The following is a 9711-nucleotide window of genomic DNA, read 5'->3' on the forward strand; positions in this document are numbered from 1 at the left end:
GTGCCCTCTTTGAACAGTTCCTGAAGTTACGGCATCATGAAGAAACTGCAGCTTTCAGTGTCTTCTTGTCGCCTTCCCACTGCTTGCCTCACCCTGTGGCCTGAGCAGAGGAGGGGTTGTTTGGTGGGGAACTAGTTAACCCGTTCTGCAGGGAAAACCTCAGCTGCTTCTCTTGGTTTCAGACCTTCTCCTGCCCCTCTGTGGGCTGGTTGGGGGCTGCTCTGAGCTCCCAGCTCTTCTCTGTGCATGCCCCTGCTCCTGCCTGTAACTGCTACCCCCACCCCGGGCAGAGAGTCTCCTTCCACAAGTCTCTGACCCACTGGTGACCTGCAGTTGGTACTATACTGGCACCACCATCATCCCGTGGTAGTTAAGCAAGTTCCTCTGATGGCAGCTGGCTTAATTGTCCCTGCCCATCCCTGCTGCATCTCCCCACCCCGTGATTTCCCCTTTGTTATGCGTAATCAGAGCCTCTAGAACAGCTCTTGCAAATTCCTCACACCCCACTTCTGTCCCCCTGTCTTGCTTCCCTGGACTCTGCTCCCATGATGAAAAACAGCTCTTGATTCCCACTGCATGGGAGTCGTCTCCATCCCTTCTCTCTACTCCTCAGCCCAGTCCCCCTGCAACTTTGACTGTTTTTCCATTGACCTAAGCCCTTCCCAGCAACCCTGCATGACAAAGCTCTAAGAAGCAGATGAGACCCATCACAGGATGGGCTGAACCCGTTCTCCTCTTGCCTAGTTCGGCTGCCTACCCCACCCCACACATGGGCGCCACAGGCTCTTTGCTGCCAGGTTGGAGTGAATTTGGTTCTGCCAAGCTGGTGGGTACCGTGCTGGCCCAGTGCCTCACCCACCCTCACCCAGCAATGGTGTGCTGGAAAGCACCGCAACAGCCAACACGAGACAGACCTCTGCTCCAAATTGCTTGGTATGTTTTCCTATTACCACTATTACCTCTATTTCCCTTACTGAACCAAGGTTTTATTGCAGTGCTCCTGAAATAAATCTATTTCATAGCATCATAGAATGGTTTGAGTTGGAAGGGACATTTAAAGGTCATCTAGTCTAACCCCTTGCAATGAGCAGGGGCATCTTCAACTACAGCAAGTTGCTCAGAGACCCATCCAACCTGACCTTGAATGTTTCCGGAGATGGGACATCTACCAACTCTCTGGACAACAAGTTCCAGTGTTTCACCACCTCCATTGTAAAAAATTTCTTCCTTATATCTAGTCTGAATCTACCCTTCTTTAGTTTAAAATCATTATTCCTTGTCTTATTGCAACAGGCCTTGCTAAAATGTTTGCCACCATCTTTCTTATAAGCCCCCTTTAAGTATTGAAAGACCACAATAAGATCTCCCTGGAACCTTCTCCAGGCTGAACATCCCCAACTCTCTCAGCCTGTTCTCATAGGAGAGGTGTTCCCTCCCTCTAATCATTTTTGTGGTCCTCCTCTGGGCCTGCTCCAACAGCTCATGTCCAGCTTTTCATCCACCAGTACCCCCAAGTCCTTCTCAGCAGGGCTGTTTTCAATCCCTTCATCCCCCAGCCTGTATTGATACTGAGGGTTGCCCTGACCCAGGTGCCGGACCCTGCACTTGGCCTTGTTGAAACTTATGAGGTTCACGTGGCCCACTTCTCCAGCTTGTCTAGGACCCTCTGGATGGCATCCCATCCCTCAAGCGTGTCAACCACACCATTCAGCTTGGTGTCATCTGTAAACTTGCTGGCAGTGCACTCGGTCCCACAGTCTATGTCATTGATGAAGATACTGAACAGCATTGGTCCCAGTCTAGACCCCTCAGGGACACCACTGGTCACCAGTCTCTATCTGGACATTGACCAATGTCCTCTGGATGCTACTATCTAAGCAATTCCTCATCCACTGAACAGTCCACTCATCAAATCCATATCTCGCCAATTTAGAGAGAAAGATGTTGCGGGGACTGTGTCAAAGGCCTTACAGAAGTCCACATAGATGACATCCATAGTTATTCCCTTGTCCACTGATGTCATCATTCCATCATAGAAGGCCACTAGGTTGGTCAGGCAGGACTCGACCTTGGTGAAATCATGCTGGCTATCTTGAATCACCTGCCTGTCCTCCACCATGCCTTAGCATAGCTCCTGGGATGATCTGTTCCATGATCTTCCCGGGCACAGAGGTTAGGTTGACAGGTTGGTAGTTTCCAGGGTTCTCCTTTCTAACCTTTTCAAAAATGAGTGCAATTTCTGTTCTTTGTAAAGTAGCATTCACTGCCTTGCTGGCGCTTCCCATTGCCACTGTGGTGACCATGGCATGGCAAGATGAGGAGGTGCCCAGAAGCCAGGCTGGGAGAAGAGTCCTGTTGCATATATCTTCGTAACGACCACTCACAGCTCAACTTCTAGCTCATAGACTGTATTTATTGATTTACAGCAAAAGGAGTAGCTGGGGACCTGGGTTAAGAGCAATCACACTGCTTCTTGTCTTCGTTACCTGATGCTTGCTGAGCTGCTCTTGCCATGGCAGGAAGGTGGAGGGGCAAGCATTTAAGAGTTCTCCATGTACATTTTGATTTTTTTGGTGTCCATGGTGTCCACACCATGGACAAATTTCTGCTGTGCCATCAGGCAGCATGGCCTCTGAAGTCAGAGGGGCTGTTGCATCTGAGATCCTACACCATCCTGCCCACTGCTCTCCCCTCAGGTGGGCCCATGGGCAGGGACCATCTCCATCTCAGCAAACTTCCTGGTAGGCACTTAGCACCACTGACTCCAGCAAGAGCACCATCGTGCCAGCAGCCTTTCCCCTGCCAGAGGCTGTGCACGTACCCATCGCCCTGCACAGCCCTCCATTGTCAGGCTTGTATTTCTCAGTTAGGCACGTAAAGGTGAATGGCCTCCTTTTCAACTTCCACAGAAGCCCAAAATTGGCCAGCTTCACCAAAAAATATGGGGGTGGGGTGCAAATAACACTTCTGCAATTTCCCACCTATTTGACCCTGCACCCTTGATGCTGTGGAGTATGACTGCTTCTTCAGCTGCAGGCACAGCTGGGTGGCTCGGGGGCATTCCTCTGCAGAGAAGCACCCAACACGTCCTCTGACACGCAGAGCAATGGGCAGGTGGGTCCGTGGGAGGAGGAGACAGGGAGAGGTTCTTGCAGAACCCTGACTCAGCCGTCAAGTCCTAGCAAGATCCTCAGTCAGCAACCTGGCTTCATCCCTGCCAAGAGGCACATGGACAGGACTGCCGCTCCCTGCATTTTGTCACCACCCGGCCACCACCTGCCTGTGCCACTGGGTCACCAGCCTATGCCAGAATTTCTACTTCAGCCTCCCCCCACCCATCGATGCCGTGGAAATCACGTTGGCACTTTCTGCAAGGTTGCAGATGTTCCAGGGCCGGCCAGATCCGAAGCTCCTTGCTGTCACTCAGCAAATCCCTGTTGATTCCAGCGGGTTTGGGCCAGGCCTGTGGGAAGGGTGTAACTCCTTCAAAACACCGCAGAACCACCCAGCCACCTTCTGCACGGCCATTTTGCAACACCAGGTCCCGTTTCACGCAGCAGCCATTACCTCCTCGCAGCAGATCTGCAAATGGGGTAAATAATTCCTGGTTGGGAACCGGGGAATGGTGTCCCAGTGCCCTGTGGACCAAAGTGCCCATGCTGACACGCAGTCGTGCTCTCACAACCATTTTAGCTTTTTCCAGTGATTTGCTGGCAGCTGCAGAAAAGAGTTTATTACTTAGAGAAGGACCGGGAGAGCTCCCTAAAATGGTTTGGCTCTTACACAAATCTGAGGGCCGCTCTTCTCTGCTGGCTTGGATGTTGGGTAGCTCTTTACCACGGATCAGAGGATCTTGGGGCGATGAGATCAGTAAAGCAGGAAGGTTTTACACCCTGGCAGCTCCCGATCTGTGGGAATCAGGCTATTTTACTTCCTTCGGACCCAGGAGAGGGCTGGTTGTGCTCTTAACTCTCCAGAGCAGCGTGGTGCAGCCTTTCTGTATTATCAAAACCCTAGTGGAATCCTGGCTTATCTAACTTCTGGTATCTTACACACACACCCCTCGCCTTGTTATCTTTCACGTGATGCACTTCTCAGACAAGGGCCCCATCTCAGTGATGTCTTGGGGGACTTCTGGGAAATGTAGACAATTATTAAATAGCAGTGACAATGATTGTGACAGCATATAAAGCATGACCATGACTTCAAGAAAGAATAGGATTGTGTCCTTTGATGCTGCTTACAATATATGAAAAGCCTGGAAAGAAAAGCAACTGTGGCTCAGGTAAAATTCCCAGTAAGTCCCTGGGGTTGAAGTTCATAACAGTGAAATCCAGATTCTTTCTTGCAGCTTTCAGCTGGACCTGGGTGGCACAGGAGGGAGCATTTAATCCTGTTATTCGGGCTGATGGCTTGCAGTGATTAATCAAAACATCTCCCAGGAAGGCACCCAGTATGTGTTCAGTTGGAGAATGATAAAAAACAGTTTTAAAAGCATCCAAGAGACCTTTAATAGGCTGTCTGAAAAAAATGCCTCACTCACAGTTACTGGGTTTCCGGTTTCTTATCTAGTAAAAATTTAACTAATTCACCAGTTGCTGCAAAGTTTCCCAGTGCAGATAAGGCTTGAGCAGTGAGAAGGAGTGCTCATGTCTCACACACTGCAGCCACCCAGATGGGGCTGAACCCGGCTCTGGCACCGTGGTTCCTTGGCCGAAGGGATTATTATTAATAATAATAATAATTATTATTATTATAATTATAGTTTGTATTAACACAGAAAAAAAAATCAGCAAAAATTAGAATTCCCAGCAAATGATTTAAACTCTGGGTTGAATATTCAGTTTTATTTTGGCACCCCTGATAATTATTCATTTTTAGAGGGATATTTTCACCAGAAGATGCTGATAGAAGACAAAATCATCAGATGATGAGAGAGAATTAGTTGAGATCAGAGAATAATAAAGGCACTTTGGGGAAAGATCATTTTAGTAGCCATCACATGTAGGTGATACATGGAAAATAAAATACACTTCAAGGAATCATCATCGAAGTCCTTGGTTTCCAGTGGCCTGAACTGCTTCAGGAATGAGAGCTGGCTGGGCTGGCACTTTGATCAGTCTGCCCTGTGCATGATAGAGGAAAAAACCCTAAATATTTAGATTTATAAAGAAGGACATTAATAATGAAATTGATAATTACGTCACCCAATCCTGCTGGCAGATAAGGGGCAGGTTCAGCTATCCACAGGAGGTCAGAGACATGATGGTTTGCTCTCAAAGACACCCCTGCCTTCTGGCACAGAGCTGGAGGGTGTACCCACACCCAGCAGAGGTGAGGGGGAATGGCCAGAGACACCCTCCTATTTCTTGGTCACTGTAAGTTAAAAGAGGGACATCGATAAGAGTAACTTTTTCACTTCTCTCAGACATATGAAACCAATAACCTGGAACCACGCTGACTGTGGTATTTCCCAGGAACTAGGGATGAAAGGGGAATACTGCATAACTCAGGTTTCCCTCCTCACAGCCAAGGGGGATAACCTTGATCCCAAGATTATTTTTGTGTTTATCCACTGCTTATTGCAAAATATAAGGTCATGCTGGGGCTACCTCTGAAGGGAGAACCTGACCTGCTAAACTGCTGCCTACACTTTCTCTCTCCCATATTTCCCCTCTTCTTCCCTAGACACCAAGGTGGGATTGAGGTGTTCCCTGTTTCCTCCAGCAACACCACAGCTGTGGGTGAATTTGCAGGTCATAGAAGGCACCCATGAATTTAAGTGCCTGGAGGGCTGGGTGGCAGCTGGGTGGGTGTTTTCTTTATTGCAGCTCTGTAGGTGTCTGACATTTATTTAAATCCTATCAAGCACCTGAATAGCCTCTTGGAACTTGTCCCAAAACCTACCTAACCCCTTTATCACTGCGTAGGAATACCTTGATTAGCAATCATAGGTTTTGGCAGTCAAAGACATTGTATTAGCTACTCATGAACACAAGGGAGATCTTTGAGCCCACTGCTGCCTCCAGAGCAGGACTGTCCCAAAGGATGATGCAGCCACCCATCTCTGGGCCTGAATGGTCTTGCAAACATCCGCTGGTTCACGCATGATTCACGAGTTTCATTTACGGCTCAGCAAGCGAACTCTCACTCTTGGTGTTTTTTTAGCAGTTCTGGTATTATACAGCCTCCTTCACCAGAGAGCTGGAAGGCATTATTCCGTTGACCACTGAAAAATTAATCACTGAAGAATAAGCACCTATTAAACATGATTAAAAAACAGCAGCAAGTGCATTTTTCCTTAATGGATCTGTTAGGAAGAAATGTTACTTTTTTCCACACATATAAACCAAGCAAAAAAAAAGTAAGCATCAGAAATGAGAGGTCACACAGCCGGATCCAAAAATCTGAAGCAGAATCAAATTCAGATGGCTCATACCTGAGATATATTTGTCTGACATGGTGGTGTGGTTTAACCCCAGCTGGCAACTAAGCACCATAAAGCCACTTGGTCACTCCCTGCTGGTGGGACTGGGGAGAGAACTGGAAGAGCAAAAGTGAGAAAACTCCTGGGTTGAGATAAAGGCAGTTTAATAAGTAAAGCAAAAGCCGCGCACGCAAGCAAAGCAAATTGAGATAATCATTCACCACTTCTACCAGCAGGCAGCTGTGCAGCCATCTCCAGGAAAGCATGGCTCCATCACACATAATTGCTACTCGGGAGGACAAACACCATAACTCTGAATGTCCCTCCTTCCTTCTTCTTCCCCCAGCTTTATATGCTGAGTGTGACACCACATGGTGTGGAATATCCCTTTGGTCACTTGGGGTCAGCTGTCCTGGCTGTATCTTCTCCCATATTCTTGTACGCCCCCAGCCTACTCGCTGGTGGGCCAGTGTGAGGAGCAGAAAAGACCTTGATGCTAATTCTTGTACGCCCCCAGCCTATTCGTTGGTGGGGCAGTGTGAGGAGCAGAAAAGACCTTGACGCTGTGTAAGTACTGCTCAGCAGTAATGAAAACATCCCTGAGTTATCAACATTGTTTTCAGCACACACCCAAAACGTGCTTTAAAGATAAGGGCTATCCCATTTTGCTTGGGCTTTTTCTATAGCAGAAAGGCTATTTGGATTAAATAAATTAATTTGGTGTTTATCTTGATAAAATCCTGGAAAATTCTACTGCTCAGCAGTAATGAAAACATCCCTGAGTTATCAACATTGTTTTCAGCACACACCCAAAACGTGCTTTAAAGATAAGGGCTATCCCATTTTGCTTGGGCTTTTTCTATAGCAGAAAGGCTATTTGGATTAAATAAATTAATTTGGTGTTTATCTTGATAAAATCCTGGAAAATTCCTGTGGTAGATATGCTTTGATTAGTCTAAAGCTTGTATACATTATTTTAGCTTAATTTCGTAAAGCCATCAGTGCCACTAAACCAATTTGAATGTTGGATAAACTCTTGGCACTAGCCAAGCCCAGCAGCACTGTCAGCAAAAGCCTGGATATGTGTTATTTTTGGGATTAACTATCACTTTTGGAGGGAAGTTCTTAAATTCTGAACTCCTGAAAAGAAACCGTGCCCAGTAGGTCACTTTTCCACTTGTGCAGACACACATAATGTGGTTCCTCAGGACACACTTCAGTGAGGCACCTCTGAGAGCTGTTCCCCTGCCCCCTGGCGTGGCTGCAGGGTGCCCCCAGGACACCCCATCCCTTCTGCACCACAAACCCATAGTCATGAAGAAAGAGTCACCAATGGTCCTGAAAGATTTAGTCAGCGTGCTGCAGACATGCCTGTGTGTTCCTGGGCATGATCTGGCATCTCACAAAACACCTCTTTTCCTAATGGAGCTGGCTGGATAGCTGTCTGTCCCTCTGGGTATGTCTGTGTCCCAACAAGGAGGAGACCCACACCTGTATTTTCTTTAGACTGCAGGGTTCAATCCCACATCCCTCCTTCACTCCCACATCTCCATCAATCCCACATCTTTCCTTCCCGAGGCTGGTGGCCAGGTGTGGAGGCAGGGAAGGAAAAAGGACAGACAACATGTAAAACAGTTCCTGACTCATCTCGTGGTTAAAATCAACAGCTAGGAAAGAGTAACTGAGTCCTATTTGCTGCCTTTTATTCAGTGTTTAATGTAAAATGCATGAACAGTCCTGGGAGCAGAGACTTCAGAGCTTCCTCTCCTTTCCCAGCTGAGTTCCCTAGTCCTTAGGGAAGATTCTCCCACAAATTCTCTCATTCTCTACCCCCATCCTTTTGTCCTGATGACTTCTGTTCCCCTCTGCCTAGCGGAATAAATTCTGCAGGAGATGTGGATACCAGAGTCAGCCTGGGCTGACCTACAGCCTGGTGGTTATGGCATTGAGTGGGGAGCAGCAGATAGAGTCCTCTCAGGTCAAGCAAAGCAAAAATCTCCAAATCTTGGGCGAGTTTGGGAAAATCTAAGGATGTTTCTACACTACCATTTTAACCAGGAACATGTTACTGAAGTGAATCCCCTGATTACCTCTGCTCCCATGCTTTGGTTTGCACTGAGTCGTCAGCCTGGGTCTCTTCTGGGTTGAGCAGAACTGGGAAACCCTCTCCTGGAGCACAGCACCTGTGCTCCAGCTGCCCTGGCAGGCAGTCCATGGGGACTAGCCTGAAGCAAACCCTCTAGACACGTATGTGGCGTGACTGCTGGGTCCTCAGCACAAGCTGTTTCTACAGAATGCTCTTGCTGGGTTGCAGTGGTTGCAAATGTCTGTAAATGTCCTGATGCAGTGCTGTGTGCTGTAACACCGTGTAGTGTACTATAGTGTAATGCAACGTAGGCATAGGCCAAAAGTTATTCTATAAATGAGGCATGTATGAAGAAAAGAAAGAATCCTTGATTCTGCATTTTACATGAAATCATCAGCACCAGCAGCTGCTCTCAGGAGAAAGCAAGTTGCTCAACTTTTGATAGGAAAAGCTGTGGGAGTGTCTTCCACGCCAAAGGAGCGGCTTCTGGGCTCTACATCCAAAGGGATGGTCTAACCCCAGGAGAGAGGTGAAGGTACACTCCCTGCATTGGCACAACTCGCAAGCCCTCCCAAGCTGTCCTGGGGTGTGGTGTAGAACTGTAATGCTTACCAGAAGGTGCTGGATTTCACAAATCTGGTCAGTAGCTTCTAGGACTTACTGGAGAGTGTTTAGGTGACTTTCCCCATATCTTCCTTCAGTCTCTGGAATTTCAAAGGGAGCACAAGTTGTTTTACTCCTGAAGCTGGACTGTGACCACAACTCTGTCACAGCACATAGCCAATGAGCAAGAGGAAAAAGAAAAATTAATTTAGCTGGTTTTAGTGATCTTGCTGTGGCTTTCACTTCAGCAGGCAGTGCCATTACACTGGTGGGTAGTGCTGGAAGCGTACTGAGTGCCACAGAAAAGAAAAAAGAGATTGAAATCCAATTAAGCAGGCCAACTAGAGTTGTGCATAGCTAAATGGGCATGAACAATCTTGTTTTTTATGCCAACATTTCATGTCTCTGAAATTATAGACATGCATGTGTATTTTGCTGATTTAGAAGCAAAATTCCTGTTCCCAGGACGTACAATAGGCTACACAACAATGCAACATGTCTTGACACAAGGAAGAATGACCTCACCTGAGATTGTGGGTTGCAGTTTGGAAATAAAGTGTTTCAACAGCAATTGCAATCCCTAATGGGAACTGGA

This window comes from Calidris pugnax, unplaced genomic scaffold (genome assembly GCF_001431845.1).
Source record: "Calidris pugnax isolate Ruff unplaced genomic scaffold, ASM143184v1 scaffold20, whole genome shotgun sequence".
Classification (NCBI taxonomy): Eukaryota; Metazoa; Chordata; class Aves; order Charadriiformes; family Scolopacidae; genus Calidris; species Calidris pugnax.